The sequence below is a fragment of the Solanum stenotomum genome, chromosome 9, assembly GCF_019186545.1.
Source record: "Solanum stenotomum isolate F172 chromosome 9, ASM1918654v1, whole genome shotgun sequence".
NCBI lineage: Eukaryota > Viridiplantae > Streptophyta > Magnoliopsida > Solanales > Solanaceae > Solanum > Solanum stenotomum.
Genome location: NC_064290.1, coordinates 39,417,149 through 39,439,652, shown reverse-complemented (window position 1 = coordinate 39,439,652; position 22,504 = coordinate 39,417,149). Strand labels below are relative to the sequence as shown.

Genomic DNA, 22,504 nt, shown 5'->3' with positions numbered 1-22,504 from the left:
GTATGTTGAAGTCTTTTCTAATTTTCAGTTTGAAATCACAGGAAAGTACAACTTTATATAGAATTAAAAATAACAAACTACTAAGTCACTAAATGACCACTACTTCCATTAACTAAACAACTAATTACTAACCAAAATACAACTAGAAAGTACTGCACCACGATCAACATATTTGCTAACATCTAGCCCTAGAATATAGGACACTACTAACAATCTTAATTGACCATGTCATACTTTGAATCAATCTTCAATAATGATTGTATATATTAAGGTGAAAGAATTTTCAAATAACTTACTTGCTAATTTTAATTAATTTGTTTTCACACTTTTGTAGAATACTAGTGATTAATATTTTTATATGAAAGGTTAAATATATATCGAATAAAATGATTTAATATTGAAGATCAAAACTATTTGATTATTTGATAATAAATTAGTGTTAAAATAATTTTCATTAATAATGCTTATAACTTTTGATATTTTATTTTATTGTACAACAAAAAAATTATGTAGGTATTACTTCAGAGGAAAGATCATTTCAATTTTATAATGATCGACCAAATTCAGAACAAGAGGTAGTTTTTTATATACCTATGGTTGATAATAGATTATTATATTATAAAAAAAATATTATTTATAGTTTAGCAAAAATAAAATTTGTAGTCACTATAATTTTCTCTTCACTATTCATTATTTTGTTCACATTATCTCCCTCAGTTAATTAGCAAAGATGATTGTATATTTTGAAGTGAAAAATATTTGAAGAACCCAGATAATCGACCTTTGTTATATAAATGATTAAATTTATACTGTCTAAGATAATATGATAAAAAAAACTCAAATTACGTTGTAAATTGTGAATATATAGTGCAAATAACATTAAATAAATATGCTTATAATTTTGATGTCTTATTTAAATGTGTAGCAAGAAAAGTAAGGAGATATTACTACAAAGCAAGGATCATTTCAACTCTATTATGATCCCCCACTTTCAGAACTTGAGGTAGTTTTCCATATTTTTATGTTTGATAATAAAGCATTATATTATGAAAATGTAATTATAAAGTTAATAGAATTAAAAATATTTGTACACAATATCATTTTTCTCTTCACTCGTTATTAATGCACTTACTTTCACTCTTCTAATTAATTAGTTGAGATGCTTGTGTATTTTCAGATGAATGAATTTCTAAATGATATAAGAAGTTATTTTTTAATTAAATATTTTATATATTTGTAGTATACAAGATAATTTTCAATTTATTTCTTCTTATATTTTAGTAGAACATAAATAACCAACAATTTTACATAAAAGATAAAGTTATTATTGTATATTGTCACAACCCAGACCATCGTGATTAGCACCCACACTAACCCTCCGGTGGGAGAACAATTCATACTAATTAGTTAACCAACTCTAATCAAATACTAAAGTATTTAAGTTACACAAGCAAGTTAAATAGCTAAAAACTGAAGTTCCCATAAACTTCCAAAAGATCTAACAACTAAACAATGCGGAAATACGCCTAGAACCTGAAAGTCAATGTACCAAAATATCTAACAACAAACCAAAGTCTAAAGGAACAATGAGTATAACCCAACTAAACATAAGACTATCTAACGAACTAATAACTAACTAGAAAATCTAAGTCCAAAATGTGGACATAGACGAAAGGAGAACTCATGGCAGCCCGAAAGAACTGGCTTACCCTTGAATTCGATTGACGATCACTGATCTTCTAAACGAGGTCTATCAATAGCCGCTTGAAGATACCCTATACTCAACAAAGAAAGAGCAAGTGCAATATTAGTACACAACCACAGTGTACTGGTAGGAACACGCGGCTATCCCAACATATATAAGCTATTACAACAATATAATCACATGCATATATCGAACATATAAAATACTATCAACATTTACGAATAAGGTGCAGTTTCACATTTCTCAAGATACACAATTATATCAAATCATTGGTCCTCTCATGGCATGGAACCCAAACCCAAACAGTTAGCATACCGGAACGTGGTACCCAATCCAATGTTTATACCAGAACGTGGCAACCGATCCCATAATTATGCCGAAACGTGGCAATCGATCCAAGTTAGTGTGTCGGAACGCAACACCCGATCCATTCAACAAGCCACAAGCATAATCACAAAGTACATTCTCATAACCATACAATCAAGTCATGATTCATGGAACTCATCATTCATATATATCCTCATTTACAATTAATGTGGTCAATAATGCAACATTCGCATACATACACGTATCATAATGGAGCAAGAACAAACATACATTACATAATCATAGAATCATAACCATCACCTACCTCGAAACAAGCTTGAAACCCTCAGAAACTTGACTCTTCCCTTTCCTGATTCGTTCGGCTTATTCTTTGTCTACAAACAATCAATATAACACGGGAATCAATAAACACTCACTAATTACCCGAATTACTAACAATTATATCAACGCTAGATCATACCCATGATTCCAATATCCAAATTAGGACTTTTCCCACCATAATTCTCAGATCAAAACTCTTCCCTATCGATAATTACCCATTAGATTACGTTTTACGAATCAAAAAAAGGATTCGGAGAGTGAAAATCTTACCTTTAGCCTCAAGAATGGTGGAATACTATCAAGAAAAGCCCTGGGTTCGTTCCTTAGCACTCAAGTTCAAAAATTGCAAAACAAAGACAGTTTGACATTTATTTACGACTTAAAACGTGACTATCCCTCGATGGGGGCCTCGCCCTGGGGGCAGATTCCCGCCCCAACGGCTTGCACAGAACCAGTGGGTCTATTTAAGAATTCCAACCTCCCATTTTACAACACACCTCCAACAAACGACACTAAGAAACTACCCGTTCACGCTAAGATCAATTTCGAGAGTTATACTTGCCCGAATTCAATTCTGTAAAGTCGTATGGGTTCCTTAACGGTTTATCTAGCTAGTCATGTGATCAGATTCATAATTAAATCACCCAATTTTTACCAGAACTCCCTAGACTTTAATGACTTCAATTTTGTTCAAATATGTACTAGGTTGGAAAATTCCAAGTTACTACGAAAAAGTTTTCTGACCCAAAATTTTTTCCCTATTGGCTTTTCTATAACGACAGAACCCAGTCGTTACAATAGATACCAATTTACCCATCACTCGTCCCCGAGTGACAAACTTAGGAAAAGTAGTCTAAGGAAGTTATGGAGTAGTACCTGAATCGACGAACAATTGGAGATACTTGTCTCGCATGTCCTTCTCAGTTTCCCAAGTAGCTTCCTCAGCTGGACGATGCTTCCATTAAACTTTGATAGAATTAATCTTCTTGGTCCTGAACTTACGCGCATCACGATCGAGAATTGCAATTGATTCCTTCTCAAATTGGAGGTCTTTGTCTAACACTATTGAGTCCCATTTAATGATGTAATCCCCGTCACCATGATATCTCTTCAATATGGACACATGAAATACCTGATGAACTCCCGATAGGTTGGGAGATAAAGCCAATCTATATGCTACCGGTCCAACACATTCAAGCATCTCAAAGGGACCAATGTATCGCTGACTTAGCATGCCCTTCTTGCCAAATCTCATCACCTCTTTCATGGGTGATACCTTAAAAAGAACATTCTCACCAGTTTGAAACGCCATGTCTCTTACCTTATGATCCGTATATTTCTTCTGTCTACTCTGGGCTGCTAGAAGCTTAGCTTGAATACTCTTCACCTTGCCTTGAGCATCCTTCACCAAGTCAACCCCCAAAGGTTTCATATATCCAGCCTCGAACCATCCTATGGGTGATCTACATCCCCTCCCATATAATGCCTCAATTGGTGCCATATCAATGCTAGAGTGATAACTATTATTGTATGAGAAATCACACAAAGGTAAGAACTTATCCAATACCCTCCAAAATCGATCATACATGCCCTCAACATGTCTTCAAACACTTGAATAGTCCTCTCCGACTGCTCGTCAATGTGTGGATGAAAGGCTATACTAAACGTGAGTTGTGTGCCCAATTCATCATGTAATTTCCTCCAAAACTTGGAGGTAAACTAAGTACCACGATTTGAGTTGATGGAAAGGGGCACCCCATGCAACCTCACTATCTCTTTCACATAAACCTCAGCCAATTGTTCAGCATTATAATCTATTCTTACCAAAATAAAATGGGCTGATTTAGTCAATTTATCAACCACTACCCAAATAGAATCAAACTTCCCCAAAGTCTTGGGAAGACCAACCACAAAATCCATGGCTATCCTTTCCCACTTCCATTCCAGAATCGGCATTTTTTAAAGCAAACCTACAGGCCTTTGATGTTCATACTTCACTTGTTGACAATTTTGACACTTAGCCACAAACTCCGTTATATGTTTCTTCATGCTCGGCCACTAATAAATTTTACTTCAAGTCTCGGTACATCTTGGTCACACCTGGATGAATGGAATATTGTGAACCATGGGACTCTATCAACAACTTTTGAATCAAGTCATCAACTCGAGGAACACAAATTTTTCCTTTAAAACTGAGAACACCTTCCGCATCAAGAGTGGTCTCTTTTGCCTTACCTATCGCAGTCTTCTTCTTGAGTTCATTCAAATTTTCATCCTCGAATTGCTTGGCCTTGATTTCTTCCATAAACGTGGCCTTACTTCAATGATAGCTAACATCCTACCTTTTTCTGAGATGCCCATTTACATGAATTTAAACTCCAAAGTCTGAATTTCCTTAGCCAAAGGTCGCTTGGTTATACCCAAGCAAGCTAGACTACCCATACGTACTGCCTTTCAACTCAAAGTGTCTGGCACAACATTAGCCTTACCCGGATGGTATTGAATGGTCACATCATAATCTTTGAGTAACTCGATCCACCTTCGCTGTCTCATAATCAAATCCTTTTGAGTGAACCCATGCTGCAAACTACAATGATCAGTAAACATTTCACACTTAAGACCATAGAGGTAATGCCACCAAATCATAAAAGCGAACACTACCTCTGCCAACTCCAAATCATGCGTTGGGTAATTCTTCTCATGCACCTTCAATTGACGCGATGCATAAGCTATAACATTCTTATCCTGCATCAACGCAACATCCAAACCAGAATGTGAAGCATTACAATAAACAATAGAATCCTTACCCTCAATCGGTAATGCTAGAATATGTGTGGTGGTCAAGAGAGTCTTTATCTTTTGGAAGCTCTCCGCACATTTTTTAGTCCATTCAAATGGTATCTCCTTTTTTGTCAAATTTGTCAAGTGAGTGGCAATAGAAGCGAAGTTCTTCACAAATTGACGATATTAGCTAGCGAGCCCCACAAAACTCCTAACTTCTATTACAGAGCTAGGCTGAACCCAATTCTTAACCGCCTTGATCTCTTGGGGATCTACCATTACCCCTTCTTTTGAAACTACATGCCCCAAAAATGCAACAGAAGTCAACCAAAATTCACATTTAGAAAATTTTGCATGCAACCTTTGTTTGCCAAGAACACCCAGAATAATACGAAGATGGTCGACATGCTTTTCCTCACTTTTCGAGTAGCCCAAAATATCATCAATAAAGACTAACAAACGAATCAAGAAATGGCTTGAACACCCCGTTCATCAAACTCATAAAGGCTGCCGACGCATTAGTCAACCTAAACGACCTAACTAGAAACTCGTAGTGCCCATAGCGGGTTTTAAACGCCGTCTTGGGCACATCCTTAGGCCTAATCTACAACTGATGGTAAGATCAATCTTAGAGAAAACTGATGCACCGTGCAGTCGGTCAGAAAGATCATTTATTCGCGACAATGGGTACTTGTTTCAAATGGTGACCCTATTCAATTGCCGATAATCTATGCGCATCCTCATACTACTATCCTTTTTCTTAACAAACAAAACTGGAGCACCCTATGGGGAATCACTAGGATGGATAAATCCCTTATTAAGAAGCTCTTGGATTTGAGCCTTAAGCTCTCTTAATTCTGTTGGGGCCATGCGATATGGAGGGATGGAAATGGGATGAGTACCAGGTTTCTAATAAATGCAGAAATCTATACTTGTATCCAGAGGCATACCAGGCAAATCAGTATGAAACACTTCTCTAAATTCTGACACCACGGGAATAGACTCAATAGATGGAGTCTCAACCTCAACATCCCTAATATGAGCCAAATAAGCCAAACAACCCTGCCTTACAAGTTTTCTAGTCCGGATGGAGGATATGATCTTAGCTTGCTTAGGTTTGTACACGCTTTCCCACTCTAACTTTTCCCTTCTCGAAATTTCTAGAGTTACAAACTTAGTATTTCAATTAAGCACAACATAATAGGGGGACAACCAAGTCATGCCTAAGATTCTATCAAAGTCAGTCATGCCCAAAATCACCAAACCAGGCCAAGTATGAAAAGCCATAAACAAAATAGTACAAACACGATAGACATGGGTGACTATGACAGACTTTCCAACTGGGGTAGAAACATGGAAGAGGGCATTAAGTACATCAGAAATCATATCAAATGCTGCGGCAAATCGCACGAACACATAAGAATAAGTTGAACCTGGATCAAATAACACATTAGCCATCCGGTCACAGATAAAAATGGTACCTATGATCACTGCGTCGGACGCCTCTGCCTCATTCTTGCCCAGAAAGGCGTAACACTAAGCCCTATCCTCATGTCACGCGACTTCCCTGCCTGATGGCATGTTACCCCAACCGGAGTTACCATTTCCTTTACCTACATGGCCTCCTGATTACCTCCTTGCCGACCTTGTGGACGCCCTCGACCATTATTACCATTTCCCGCGGGTACCGCTGCTCTAGTCTGCTACTATGCGGAATCCAACACACGTGGGTAGGAACAATCTCTCCTCATATGCCAGGTTCTTCACAATTGTAGCACATACGATCAAAAAATGGTCTACCACCTGTCGAAGGTGCGGCTCCCTGGCTATCCTGAATCAAATTAAGAGGTGGAGTTCCTGAATAATGACCTGTAAAGGTGGGTATGGTGGACTGAATTGGCATAGCTGCAAATGTTGGTCTTCATGCCCCTTTGGAGTAAGAGCTTTGAAAGTGAGCGAGTTTTTGGCCCTTTTAGCCAATGCCTTAGCTTGACTGTCTCGCCTCACCCTCTCTATTGTCTTAACAAAGTTTGTTACATCATTAAAGTGCCTCCCCGTAGAGGTCATATGAATAGATAATACCTGCAACTTAGAATTTAGTCCCTTAATAAATAACGAATCCTCTCTTCCTTAGTAGTCACCAGCTGTGTAGCATATCTACTAGACAATGAATAAAACTTGGCCTTATAAGCAGCCATAGATATACCACCTTGCATAAAAACCCTGAACTCATCCTTCTTGCGATTTCTCAAAGTCCTAGGCACATATTTCGCTAAAAACAGAGCATGAAATTGGGTCCAAGTGAGTGGAGGTAAAACTGAAGATTTGCATTCCATATAAGGTCTCCACCACTGCTTAGCCTCATCTTTAAGCTGAAAAGTCATGAACTCAACCCCATGCTGATGGACAATTCCCAACTTATGAAGCCTCTCATAGCAATCTAAGATAAACTCATAAGCATCCTCACTCTCAGAACCAAGAAATACATGAGGCTTTTGCTCCAAAAGCATAGTCAACATTTCATGCTCATTACCAGTCATAACGAGAACTAACAAAGGACGGAAGAAAGCATCATTTCCTCTAGTTTCCCCACCTTAGGGACAGTGATAGCAATATGAGGATTGGCAGGAGCTTGAGTTGCTTGAGCAGAAGGAAGCACTCCATGACTAACCAATCCTTTCAAGAATAACATGATTTGTTGAGCTAACACTGGGTCTATGGGAAGAATACATGTAGTCTCTGCCTGCACCTCTTCCTCCTGTCCAACTTCCTCAACATTTTCAACCTCAACATTCTCTTCTATCTCTTCATGATGTACGAGAGGGGCCTTATTTTCGGGAGCATTTTCGACCGATACCCCATTTTTAGTAGGCGCCACTCTTCCTCGACCTCTACCCCTAGCTCTTCCTCTACCCAAACCTCGACCGCGACCTCTCTCTACAGATTCATCAACTGGAGCATTTACAGGAGCTACGGGCCTGACGAAGTTGAATCTAGTATTGACCATATATAGACAGAAGAGTGAAGGAGGTTAGATACCAATTTGAATGGCCAGATACTAATTGGAATCAAGTTATAGCATGAAAGGAGATAAGCGTAAATAGAGAAATTTCCTAAAGTCCTATAGCCTCTCGAAGAAAAGTACAGGGTCTCTGTATTGTTTCGCAAGACTCTACTAGACTCATTTTGGTACATCGATATTCAATGAACCTAGGCTCTGATTCCAACTTTGTCACAACCCAAACCATCGTGATTCGCACCCACACAAACCCTTCGGTGGGAGAACCATTAGTACTAATTATTTAACCAACTCTAATCAAATACTAAAGCATTCAAGTAACGGAAGCAAGTTAAATAGGTTAAAACTGAAGTTCCCATAAACCTCCAAAAGATTTAACAACTAAACAATGCAGAAATATGCCTAGAACCTAAAAGTCCATGTACCAAAACATATAACAATGAACCAAAGTCTAAAGGAACAATGGGTACAACCCAACTAAACATAAGAATATCTAACGAACTAATAACTAACTAGAAAATCTAAGTCCCAAATGTGGACATAGCCGAAAGGAGAACTCATGGCCGCCCAGAAGAACTGGCTCACCCTTGAATTTGATCAACGATCATTGATCTTCTAAACGAGGTATGTCAATAGCTGCCTGAAGATGCCATGTACTCAACAAAGAAAGAGCAAGTGCAGTATCAGTACACAACCACAGTGTACTGGTAGGATCACACGGCTATCCCACTTAGTGCAACATATATATGTTATTACAACAATGTAATACATGCATATATCAAACATATACAATATTATCAACATTTACGAACAAGGTACATTTTCACATTTCTCAAGATACACAATTATATCAAATCATTGGTCCTCTCATGGAACCTAGACCCAAACAGTTAGCATACCGAAACGTGGTACCCAATCCAATGTTTATGACGGAACGTGCCAACCGATCCCTTAATTATGCTAAAACATGGCAACCGATCCATGTTAGTGTGTCAGAACGCAACACCCTATCCATTCAACAAGTCATAATCACAATCACAATCACAAAGTACATTCTTATAATCATACAATCAAGTCATGATTAATGGAACTCATCATTTATATTTCCTTATTTACAATTAATGTGATCAATAATGTAACATTCGTATACATACACGTATGATAATGGAGCAAGAACAAACATACATCACACAATCACAGAGTCACAACCATCACCTACTTCGAAACAAGCTTGAAGCCGTAAGAAACTTGACTCTTCCCTTTCTGAATTCGTTCCACTTGTTCTTGGTCTACAAACAATCAATATAACACGGGAATCAATAAAGAATAAATAATTAACCAAATTACTAACAATTCTATCAACGCTAGATCATACCAATGATCCCAATATCCAAATTAGGTCTTTTCCCACCATAATTCTCATATCAAAACTCTTCCCCATCGATAATTACCTATTAGATTACATTAAACATATCGAAAAATGGATTCGGAGAGTGAAAATCTTACCTTTAGCCTCAGGAATGGTAGAAAATTGTTAAGAAAAGCCCTGGGTTCATTCCTTAGTTCTCAAGTTCGAAAATTGTAGAATAAAGATGGTTTGAGGTTTATTTTCGACTTAAATCACTATTGTCTCGGTATGGCGATCCCCAGGCTGCCACAGTGGCCCCGCCCTTGCGGCAGAATTCTCTCCCCAGCGGCTTGCACGGAACCAGTGAGTCGATTTAAGAATTCCAATCTCCTATTTCACAACACATCTTCAACCAACAACACTCAGAAACTACCCGTTCATGCTAAGATCAATTCTGAGAGTTCTACTCGCCCGAATTGAAATATGTAAAGTCATATGGGTTCTTTAACGACTTATATATCTAGTCATATGATCAGATTCATAATTAAATCACCCAATTGTTACCAGATTTTCCTAGACTTTAATGACAACGATTTAGTCCAAATTTGGACTAGGTTTGAAAATTCCAAGTTACCACAAAAAAGTTTTCCGACCCAAAAAATTTTCCCTGTTGGCTTTTCTACAACGACGAAATTCAATCGTTACAATAAGATAAATATATAATAAAATTCAAAGTTATACTTTTTTCAATTAAAATGCTTACAACTTCTGAAGTGTTATTTTTACTGCACAAAAAGGAGATACTAAAACTTTTACTGCAGAAGAATGTTCATTCCTCAATAATATTTTGTTGATTCATGAACTTGAGGTAATATTTTGATACAAATATGTTTATTTGATGATAGAGCATTATACTTTGAAAGTGCAATTTTCAGAACGAAGTAGACAAGTTTGTATATATTATTATTTTTCTATTTACTTTATATTCTTTTATACATTTTCTTACCTATAGTTAATGAGTGAAAATGATTGTATATTTCAAAGTTATAGGGTTCAATTTATCTACTTAATTTTCAATAAAGTTGTTTCTTTATTTTTGTAGAACACAAATAATCAATTTTTGATTAAATATGTATGGAATAAAGACAAGTCAATAATGCAAATTAATGTATAGTAGAAAATATTGATACATATTTTAAAATATTATTTTATGAACACGGTTACAATTTATTGTGTTTTATTTTATTATACCACAAGAAACTAACTACAGAGGATATACCGTTCCATCTCTATGATGTTTCTCTGAATTAAAAATGTAATATAATTTTTTATAAGCCTATATCATATTTAAAAAATATAATTTTATAGTTAAAAGAAATAGGATATATTGTACACACAATCATTTTTCTCTTCACAATCTTTTCTTTTTTACTCATTTTTGTCTCCTAGTTAATTACTAGGGATGATTGCATATTTTAAGTTGAAAGTATTTTAAACTAATTTGACTGGTTAATTTCTATTTAATTGTTCTTAAAATTTTGAATGAACATAGATGATATAATTTTGTTTTATGAAAGGTAAATATGTTATGTACAATAAATATAATATGTTAGTGAAATTCAAAACTATATCATAACTTTTGAATGCATAGTGCAAATAACTATCAGTAAATATGCTTACAAAATCTTAATACCTTATTTGAATGTGTAGCAAAAACGTGATGGAGGAGCTACTGTAGAGGAAGGATTGCTCAACCTCCAATGTAATCCCCCAAGTATGAAACTTGAGGTAGTTGCTCTCATACCTATGTTTTGTGATAGAGCGTTATATTCTGAAAATGTAATTACAAAGTTAAACAAATTAAGATATTTGTACAAATTATTATTTTTCTCTTCACTAGTTGTTTTTTGTACCTACTTCTACTCTCCCAGTTAATTAGTTCAGATGATTGTGTATTTTTGAGGTGAAAGAGTTTCTAAAAAATATGATTAATTAATTTTTAATTTATTTTTTTCATACGTTTTTAGTATACAAATGATCACCTATTGTTATATGAGTTTATAAATATGTGTTGACTAAGATAATTTAAAGTTGAAGATCAAAACTAATTCTGACTTGGGAATATTAAAATAATTATCATGAATTGTACTAATTATTTTTTGTGTTTCTTTTTATGTAGAAACAAAAAGATGATGGTGTTAATGTAGATGAAAGACCATTCCTGCTCCATAATGTTCTCCTGAATTTAGAATCTTAGGTAATGTCACGACCTAGACCATCGTGATTGGTGCCCACACTAACCCTCTTGTGAGAGAACTATTAATACAAATTAGCTAACCAAAGAACCAAACAACTAAGACATTTAAAGATACGGAAGACGGTTTAAATGCTACGGAAAGAAATAGGTCGTTCCCATAAACTCCAACCCAATAGTCTAATAACTTAACAAATGCGAAAACAACGCCTAGAACCTGAAGTCAATGTACCAAAACTCTAACAATGAACCAAAAGTCTAAAGGAAAATGGGTGCAACCCAACTAAACATAAGAATATCTAATGAACTAGTCTAAGTACGAATAAGATGGACTAAATAAAAAGAGAACTCATGGAAGCCTGGAAGAACTGGCTCACCCTTGAATTCAAATGATCACGGATCTTCAAAGCGAGGTCTGTCAATAGCCGCCTGAAGATGCGCTATACTTAACAAAGAAAAAGCAAGTGTAGTATCAGTACACAACCACAGTGAACTGGTAGGATCATGCGGCTATCCCACTATGTGCAACATACATTAGACATTACAACATAATAATAACATGCATACACCAAACATACAATATCATCATCATTTACAAAACAACGTACAACTTCATATTTCGCAAGATATACAATTATGTCAAGTCAATGGTCCTCTCATGGAACCAAACCCAAACTGTTAGCATACCGAAACGTGGTACCCGATCCAATGTTTATGCCAGAACGTGACAACCGATCCCATGTTTATGTCAGAACGTGGCAATCGATCCAAGTTAGTGTGTCAGAACGGAAAACCTGATCCATTCAACAAGACACAATCACAATCACAAGTATATTCTCAAATCATACAATTAAGTCATGATTCATGACATTCATCATTCATCTATCTCATTTACCACTAATGTGATCAATAATGCAACATTCGCATACATACATGTATTATAATGAAGCAAGCACAAACATACATCACACATTCATAAAATCACAACCATCACCTACCTCGAAACAAGCTTAAATCCCTTAAGAAACTTGATTCTTCCCTTTCCGGATTGTTCCGCTTGTTCTTGGTCTACAAACAATTAATATATAACACATGAATCAATAAACAATAACTAATTACCCGAATTACCTACAATTTTATCGACCCTAGATCAAACTCATGATCCCAATATCTAATTTAGGGCTTTTCCCACCATAATTTCCAGATCAAAACCCTCCTCCATCGATAATTATCTGCTAAATTACGTTCTACGGATCAAAAAATGGATTTAGGGAGTTTAAACCTTACCTTTAGCCTCAAGAATGGTGGAAAACTGTTAAGAAAACACTTGGGTTCGTTCCTTAGCTCTCAAGATAAAAAATTGCAGAATAAAACATTTTTGGGGTTTATTTTCGACTTAAGTCGTGGCTGGTCCCCTACAGCAGTCCTCACCTCGCTACAGTGGTCCTTACCATGCTACAGTGGTATCACGACCCAGACCATCATAATTGGCACCCACACTGACCCTCCGGTGGAAGAACCATTACTACAGCTCAACTAACAATTTAAAGTTACAGAAGCAGGCTTAAATAACTAAATAATGAAGTTCCCATAAACTTCAAGCAAGACTCTGACAACGAACTAAACAATGTGGAAGACATAACCTAGAACCAGAAAGTCAATGTACCAAAATATCTAACGGTGAACACAAATGTCTAACAAGAAGGGTCGCAATCCCGAACTAATGAACTAATTAACTAACTAGAAGAGTCTAAGTCCGAAATGTAGACATAGACAAAAGGAGAACTCATGGCAGTCCGGAAGAATTGGCTCACCCTTGAATTCGAAATGATCACTGATCTTCTAAACGAGGTCTGTCAATAGCCGCCTGAAGATGCCCTGTTCTTAACAAAAATAAGAGCAAGTGCAGTATCAGTACACAACCACAGTGTACTAGAAGGATCACGCGGCTATCCCACTAAGTGCAACATAAATAAATCAATACAATATTATAATCACAGGAGTATATCGAACATATACAATATTATCAACATTTACGAACAACAAGCAATTTCACCTTTCTCAAATATCACAGTTATATCACGTCATTGGTCCTTTCATAGAACCCAAACCCAAATCCAAACTGTTAGCATATCGGAACGTGTACTCGATCCAATAGATATGATGGAACATGGGAACCGATCCCATATTTATGCCAAAACGTGGAAACCGATCCCAATTAGTATGTTAGAACATGGAAACCGTTCCCATAAGCACAAACACAAGTATATTCTCATAATCATACAATCGAGTCATGATTCAATGACATTTGAAAATCATATATCCTCATTTACAACAAGTGTGATCAATAATGCAACATCCACATATATACATGTATCATAATGAAGCAAGACAGACATACATCATGCAATCATAGAATCACAACCATCACCTACCTCAAAACAAATTCAAACCCATTAGAAACTTGATCCTTCCCTTTCTGGATTTGTTCCGCTTGTTCTTGGTCTAAAACTATCGTAATAACATGGAAATTAAAAAACAATCTTTAATTACCCGAATTACTAACAATTCGATAAACCCTAGATCAAACACATGATCCCACGTATCCGAATTAGGGTTGTTTCCACCATTAATTTTAGATCAAAACCCTCCCCCTATTGATAATTACCTATTAGATTATGTTCTACAGATCAAAAAATGGATTCAGAGAGTTAAAATCTTACCTTTTGCCTCAAGAATGGTGGAAAACTGTCAAGAATCTCCTGGGGTTCGTTCCTTAGCTCTAAAAACCAAAAAGTGTAGAATAAAGATGTTTTGGGGTTTATTTACGACTTTAAGTCGCGTCTGGCCCGCCACAGCGGCCCTCACCCCACTATAGCGGCACCGCCAGAGCGACCAAAACCACCACCAAAATGGCTTGCACGAAATAGTGAGCTATTTTAATAATTCCATGACCCCCATTTCACAACATAACTTTGACCAACGACGCTCATAAAATACCGTTCATGCTAAAATCTATTCCGGGAGTTCTACTCACCCGAATTCAATTCTGTAAAGTTGTACGGATTCCTTAACGACTTATATAACTACTCATGTAACCAAAATCATAATTAACCCACCCGATTATTACCAGATTTCCTTATCCCTTAATGACAACGATTTCATCCAAATCTGGACTAGGTTGGGAAATTTCAAGTTACTACGAAAAAGTTTTCTGACCCAAGTTTTTTCCATGTTGACTTTTATATAACGATGGAACTCGGTCGTTACAATAGATACCAATTTACCCATCACTCATCCCCAAGTGACAAACTTAGGAAAAATAGGCTAAGGAAGGAATGAAGTAGTACCTGAATCGATGAACAATTGGGGATACTTGTCTCGCATGTCCCTCTCAGTTTCCTAAGTAGCTTCCTCAACTAGACGATGCTTCCATTGAACTTTCACAAACCTAATCTCCTTGGTCCTCAGCCTACGCGCATCACGATCAAGAATTGTAACTGGTTCCTCCTAATATTGGAGGTCCTTGTCTAACACAATAGAGTCCCACTTAATTATGTAATCACCGTCACCATGATATCTCTTCAATGTAGACACATGTAATACCAGACGAACTCCCTATAGGTTAGGAGGTAAAGCCAATCTATACGCTACCGACCCTACACATTCAAGAACCTCAAAGGGACCAATGTATCGCGGACTTAGCTTACCTTTCTTGCCAAATCTCATCACCCCTTTCATGGCCGATACCTTAAGAAGAGCATTCTCACTGGTTTGAAATGTCGTGTCTCTTACCATATGATCCGCATACTTCTTTTGTCTACTCTAGGCTACTAGAAGCTTAGCTTGAATACTCCTCACCTTATCTTAGGCATCCTTCACCAAATCAACCTTCAAAGGTTTCACATCCCAGAGTCAAACCATCATATGGGTGATCTACATCCCCTTCCATAGAGTGCCTCAAATGGTGCCATATCTATACTAGAGTAATAAATATTATTATAGGAGAACTCACACAAAGGTAGGAACTCATCCCAATGCCCGCCAAAATTGATTACGCATGCCCTCAACATGTCTTCTAACACTTGAATAATCCTCTCTGACTGTCCGTTTGTCTGTGGATGGAAGGTTGTACTAAAAGTGAGTTGTGTGCCCAATTCATCATGTAATTTCTTTCAAAACTTGGATATGAATTGAGTAACACGATCAGAGATGATAGAGAGGGGCACCCCATGCAACCTCACTATCTCTTTAACATACACCTTAGCCAATTGTTCCGCATTATAATCTATTCTTACCGGAATAAAATGCGCTGACTTAGTAAATCTATCAACCACTACCCAAATAGAATCAAACTTCCCCAAAGTCTTCGAAAGACCAACCACGAAATACTTGGCTATCCTCTCCCACATCCATTCCGAAATTGGCATTCTTTGAAGCAAACATGTAGTCCTTTGGTTCTCATATTTCACTTGTTCACAATTTTGACACTTAGCCACAAACTCCGCTATATCCTTCTTCATGCCTGACAACCAATAAATTTTCTTCAAATCTCGGTACATCTTGGGTCACACCCGAATGAATAGAATATCGAGAGTCATGGTATTCTGCCAACAATTTCTGAATCAACTCATCAACTCGAGGAACACAAATTCTTCCTTTAAAATTGAGCACACATTCCGCATCAAGAGTGGTCTCTTGTGCCTTACCAAACACACTCTTCTTCCTAAGCTACTCCAAATTTTCATCTTCAAATTATTTGGCCTTGATTTCCTCAAGGAATGTGGTCCTCACTTCAATGCTAGCTAACACCCCACCTCTTTCTAAGATGCCCAACTGCATGACTTAGACTCTAAGGCCTGAATTTCCTTAGCCAAAGGTCGCTTGGATACACTCAATCAAGCTAAACTACCCATACTTACCGCCTTTCAACTCAAAGCATCTGCCACTATATTAGCCTTACCCGGATGGTATTGAATGGTGACATCATAATCCTTGAGTAATTCCATCCACCTTCGTTGTCTCAAATTTAGATCCTTTTGAGTAAACACATGCTTCAAATTGCGATGATCAGTAAATACCTCACACTTAACACCATAAAGGTAATGCCGTCAGATCTTAAGATCAAACACTACCGCTGCCAACTCCAAATCATGTGTTGGATAATTTCTTTCATGCACCTTTAATTGACGTGAGGCATAAGCTATAACATTCTTATCCTGCATCAACACAACATCCAAACCAGAATGTGAAGCATCACAATAAACAATAAAATCTTTACCTTCAACCGGTAGTGCTAGGATGGATGCGGTGGTCAAATGAGTCCTGAGCTTTTGGAAGCTCTCCTCAAATTTTTCAGTCCATTCAAATGGTATCTCCTTATTGGTCAAATTATTCAAGTGAATGGCAATAGAAGCAAAGTTCTTCACAAATCGATGAAGACTCCTTACTTCCGTCACAGAGCTAGGCCGAACCCAATTCTTAACCGCCTCAATCTTTTTAGGATCTACTATTACCCCTTCTTTGGAAACTACATGCCCGAAAAATGCAACCGAAGTGAACGAAAATTTAGACTTAGAGAACTTAGCATACAACCTTTGTTTCCCAAGAACACCCAAAACAATACGAAGATGGTCGGCATGCTCTTCCACTTTTCGAATAGACCAAAATATCATCAATAAAAATAATGACGAAAGAATCAAGAAATGGCTTGAACACCCCATTCATTAAACTCATGAAAGTTGTAGGCGCATTAGTCAAACCAAAAGAGATAACTAAAAACTCATAGTGCCCATAGCGGGTTCTAAACGCCCTCTAGGGCACATCTTCAGGCCTAATTTTCAACTAATGATAGCCAGACCTTAGATCAATCTTGGAGAAACCTGATGCACCTTGGAATTGGTGAAAAAGATCATCTATTCGAGGCAAAGGATCCTTGATTCGAATAGTGGCCCTATTCAATTGCCGATAATCTATACGCATTCTCATACTACCATCGTTTTTCTTAACAAACAAAATTGGGGCACCCCATGGGGAAGCACTAGGTTGAATAAATCTCTTATTAAGAAGCTCTTGGATTTGAGCCTTAAGCTCTTTTAATTCTGTCGGAGCCATACGATATAGAGGAATAAAATGGGGCACGTACCAGGCTCCAAATCAATGCAGAAATCTATATCTCTATTCGGAGGCATACCAGGCAAGTCATTCGAAAACACTTCTCTAAATTTTGACACCGTATGAATAGACTCAATAAATGGAGTCTCAACCTCAACATCCCTAATATGAGCCAAATAAGCCAAACAACCCTGCTCTACCAGTTTACTAGCCCGAATGAAAGATATGATCTTAGCTTGCTTAGGCTTGTACACCCCTTCCCACTCTAACTCTTTCCTTCCCAGAATTTCTAGAGTTATAGACTTAGTATTACAATTAAGCACAACATAATAGGGGGACAACCAAGTCGTGCCTAAGATTTTATCAAAGTCATACATATCCAAAATCACCAAATCAGCCCAAGTCTGAAAATCCTTAAACAAAATAGGACAAGTACGATAGACATGTGTGACTATGATAGACTTTTCAACTGGGGTAGAAACATGGATGGGGGAATCAAGTATATCACAAATCATAGCAAATTCTGAGGAAAATCTCACGGATACATAAGAATAAGTAGAACCCGGATCAAATAACAGATTAGCCATCCGGTCACAAACAAGAATAGTACATGTGATCACTGCGTCTGACTCCTGTGCCTCATTCTTGCCTGAAAAGGCATAACACTCAGATCTGTCATCATGTTAAGCTACCTCCCTACCTGGTTTCAAATTACCCATGCCTGTATTTACATTTTCTCTACCTCCACGGCCTCATTGATTACCTTCTCGCCCCCTTGAGGACGCCCTCGACCATTATTACCATTCCTTGCGGGAACCATTTCTCTACACTGCTGTTGCGCGAAATCTAACACACGTGGGTGGGAAAAATCTCTCCTCATATGCCCAGGTTCTTCACAATTGTAGAGAGTACGATCAAAAGAGGGCCTGCTGCCCATCGAAGGTGCGACTCCCTGGCTATCCTGAATCAAATTATAAGGTGGATAACCCGAGTAATTACCTGTAGAAGCGGGCATAGAGTACTGAATTTGCTTGGCTGCAAACGTTGGCCTTCCGGACCCCATGGATAAAAACCTTGAAAGTTACCCGAGTTCTTGGCCCTTTTAGCCAATGCCTTATCCTGACCGTCTCGCCTCACCCCCTCAACTTTCTTCACAAAGTCAGTTACCTCATTAAAGCTCCTCCCCGCAGAATTCATATGAACAGATAATACTTGCAACAAAGAATTTAGTCCCCTAATTAATAAATGAATCCTCTCCTCCTCAGTAGTCTCCAATTGAATAGTATATCTAGACAAAGCAATGAACTTAACCTCATAAGGAGCCACAGTCATACCAGTTTGCTACAAAGCCATGAACTCATCCTTCTTGCGGTCTCTCAAAGTCCTAGGCACATATTTCTCTAAAAACAAAGCATGAAATTGGGTCCATGTAAGTGGAGGTAAAACTGAAGATCTGTATTTCATATAAGCTCTCCACCACTACTTAGCCTCACCTTGAAGGTGAAAAGTCCCAAACTCAACCTCATGCTGATGGACAACTCCAAACTTATAAAGCCTCTCATAACAGTTTAAGATGAACTCATAAGCATCCTCATTCTCAGAATTGAGAAATAAAGGAGGCTTTAGCTTCAAAAACATAGTCAACATCTCATTCTCATTACCAGTCATAACAGAACCCAACAAAGGATGGAAGAAAGCATCATTACCTCCAGTCCTCCCCACCTTGGGCGTAGTGACAACAATAGGAGGATTGGTGGGAGCTTGAGTTGCTTCAATAGAAGGAAGCACTCCAGGACCAACCAACCCTTTCAAGAATGACATGATTTGCTGAGATAACACTGGGTCGATGGGAGGAACACTGGTAGTCTCAGTCTGTACCTCTTCCCCTTGTCCAACATCATCAACATTCTCAACATCAGCATTCTCCTCTATCTCTTCATGATGCGCATGAAGGTTCTCATTCCTAGGAACATTCTTAACAGAAGCTCTATCCCCAGCTGGCGCTACTATTCTATGGCCTCTACCCCTAGCTCTTCCTCTACCCCTGCCTCGACCGCAACCTCTCGCTGCAGATTTCTCTACTGGAGCATTGACGGGAGCTACGAGCCTGACGCCCTTGAATCTAGTGTTAACCTTCTATGGACAGAAGAGTGAAGAAGGTTAAATACCAATTTGAATTGCCAGGTACCAATTGAAATCAAGTTATAGTATAGCACGAAAGGAGACAAGAGAAACCATAGAGATTTCCTAAAGTTCTATAACCTCTCGAAGAAAAGTAATGGAGTCCTCATACCGTTCCGCAAGACTCTACTAGACTCATTTTCGTACATCGAGATCAACGAACCTAGGCTCTGAAACCAACTTTTTCATGCCCCATACCATCGTGATTGACCTTCTTTGAAGCAAACATGCAGGCCTTTGGTGTTCATCTTTCACTTGTCGACAATTGACACTTAGCCACAAACTCCGCTATATCTCTCTTCATGCCTGACCACCAATAAATTTGCTTTAATTCTTGGTACATCTTGGTCACACCCGGATGAATGGAATATCGCAAACCATGGGATTCTATCAACAATTTCTGAATCAAGTCATTAACTCGAGGAACACAAATTCATCCTTTAAAACTGAGTACACTTTTCGCATCAAGAGTGGTCCCTTGTGCCTTACCAATCAGAATCTTCTTCGTAAGTTCATTCAAATTTTTATCGTCAAATTATTTGGCCTTGATCTCTTTAAGAAATGTGGCTCTAACTTCAATGCTAGCTAACAGCCCGCCTTTCTCTGAGATGCCCAACTGCATGAACTTAGACTCCAAGGTCTAAATTTCCTTAGCCAAGGGTCCTCTAGATACACTAAAGCAAGCTAAAGTACCCATACTCACCGTTTTTCGACTTAGACCATCGGCCACTACATTAGCCTTACCTAGATGGTATTGAATGGTCACATCATAATCCTTGAGTAACTCCATCTACCTTCATTGTCTCAAATTCAGATCCGTCTGAGTGAAGACATGCTGCAAGCTATGATGAAAAGTAAACACCTCACACTTAACACCATAGAGGTAATGCCGCCAGATCTTAAGAGCGAGCATTACTGCTCCCAACTACAAATTATGTGTTAGGTAATTCTTCTCATGCACCTTCAATAGACGCGATGCATAAGCAATAACATTCTTATCCTTCATCAACACAACACCTAAACCAGCATGTGAAGCATCACAATAAACAATAAAATCCTTACCTTCAACCGGTATTGCTAGAATGGGTGCGGTGGTCAAAAGAGTCTTGAGCTTTTGGAAGCTCTCCTTACATTTTTTGGTCCATTCGAAGGGTACCTCCTTTTTGGTCAAATTTTTCAAGTGGCGATAGAAACAAAGTTCTTCACAAATCGACGATAGTAGCTAGCGAGTCCCACAAAACTCCTAAATTTAATCATAGAGCTTGGCCGAACCCAATTCTAAACCGCCTTAATCTTTTGGGGATCTACCATTACCCCTTATTTTGAAACTACATGTCCCAAAACTGCAACCGAAGTCAACCAAAATTCACACTTAGAAAATTTCGCATACAACCTTTGTTTCCCAAGAACACCCAGAACAGTACGAAGATGGTCGACATACTCTTCCTCACTTTTCGAATAGACCAAAATATCATCAATAAAGACTATGACAAATGAATCAAGAAATGGCTTGAACACACCATTCGTTAAACTCATAAAACTTACAGGCACATTGGTTAACCCAAAGAGCATAACTAGAAACTCGTAGTGCCTATAGAGGGTTCTAAACGCTGTCTTGGGCAAATCCTCAGGCCTAATCTTTAACTGGTGGTAACCAAACCTTAGATCAATCTTAGAGAAAACGGATGCACATTGCAATTGGTCAAAAAGGTCATCTATTCGAGGTAGTAAGTACTTGTTTTAAATGGTGACCCTATTCAAATGCTGGTAATCTATACACATCCTTATACTACCATCATTTTTCTTAACAAACAAAACTAGAGCACCCCACGGGGAAGCACTAGTATGAATAAATCCTTTATCAAAAAGCTCTAGGATTGAGCCTTGAGCTCTCTTAATTCTGTTGAAGCCATGTGATATGGAGGGATGAAAATGGGTCACGTACTAGGTTCTAGGTCAATGCAGAAATCTATATCTCTATCCGGAGGCATACTAGGCAAGTTAGTAGGAAACACTTCTCAAAATTTTGACACCACAGGAATAGACTCAATAGATGGAGACTCAACCTCGATATCCCGAATATGCGCCAAATACGCCAAAAACAACCCTACCTTACCAGTTTCCTAGCCCGAATGAAGGATATGATCTTAGCTTGCTTAGTCTTGTACACCCCTTCCCACACTAACTTTTCCTTCCCAAAATTTCTAGAGTTACAGACTTAGAGCCCGTTTGGATTGACTTAAAATAAGTAACTTTTAAAAATTAACTTTTTAAAGTGCTGGAACTTATTTTTAAAATAAGTAGTTATATGTTTGGATAAAAGTGCTGCAGTTGAAAAAAAAGTTGTTGATGTGTTTGGCAAATAAGTGCTGGTAAACACTTTTTTTTATCAAAATGTCTTAAATACCCTTTAAGCTGTTAACATGATAAAAAGTTGATTAATTTAAGGTTTTT

General features: G+C 37.7%; 1 protein-coding gene across 2 annotated transcripts in view; it reads left to right on the top strand.

Annotated features, from left to right (window-relative positions):
* Positions 1–22,504, top strand: part of LOC125876926 (pre-mRNA-processing protein 40A-like) — a 1,068,087-nt gene that overhangs the window by 487,627 nt on the left and 557,956 nt on the right. The window lies entirely within an intron of this gene.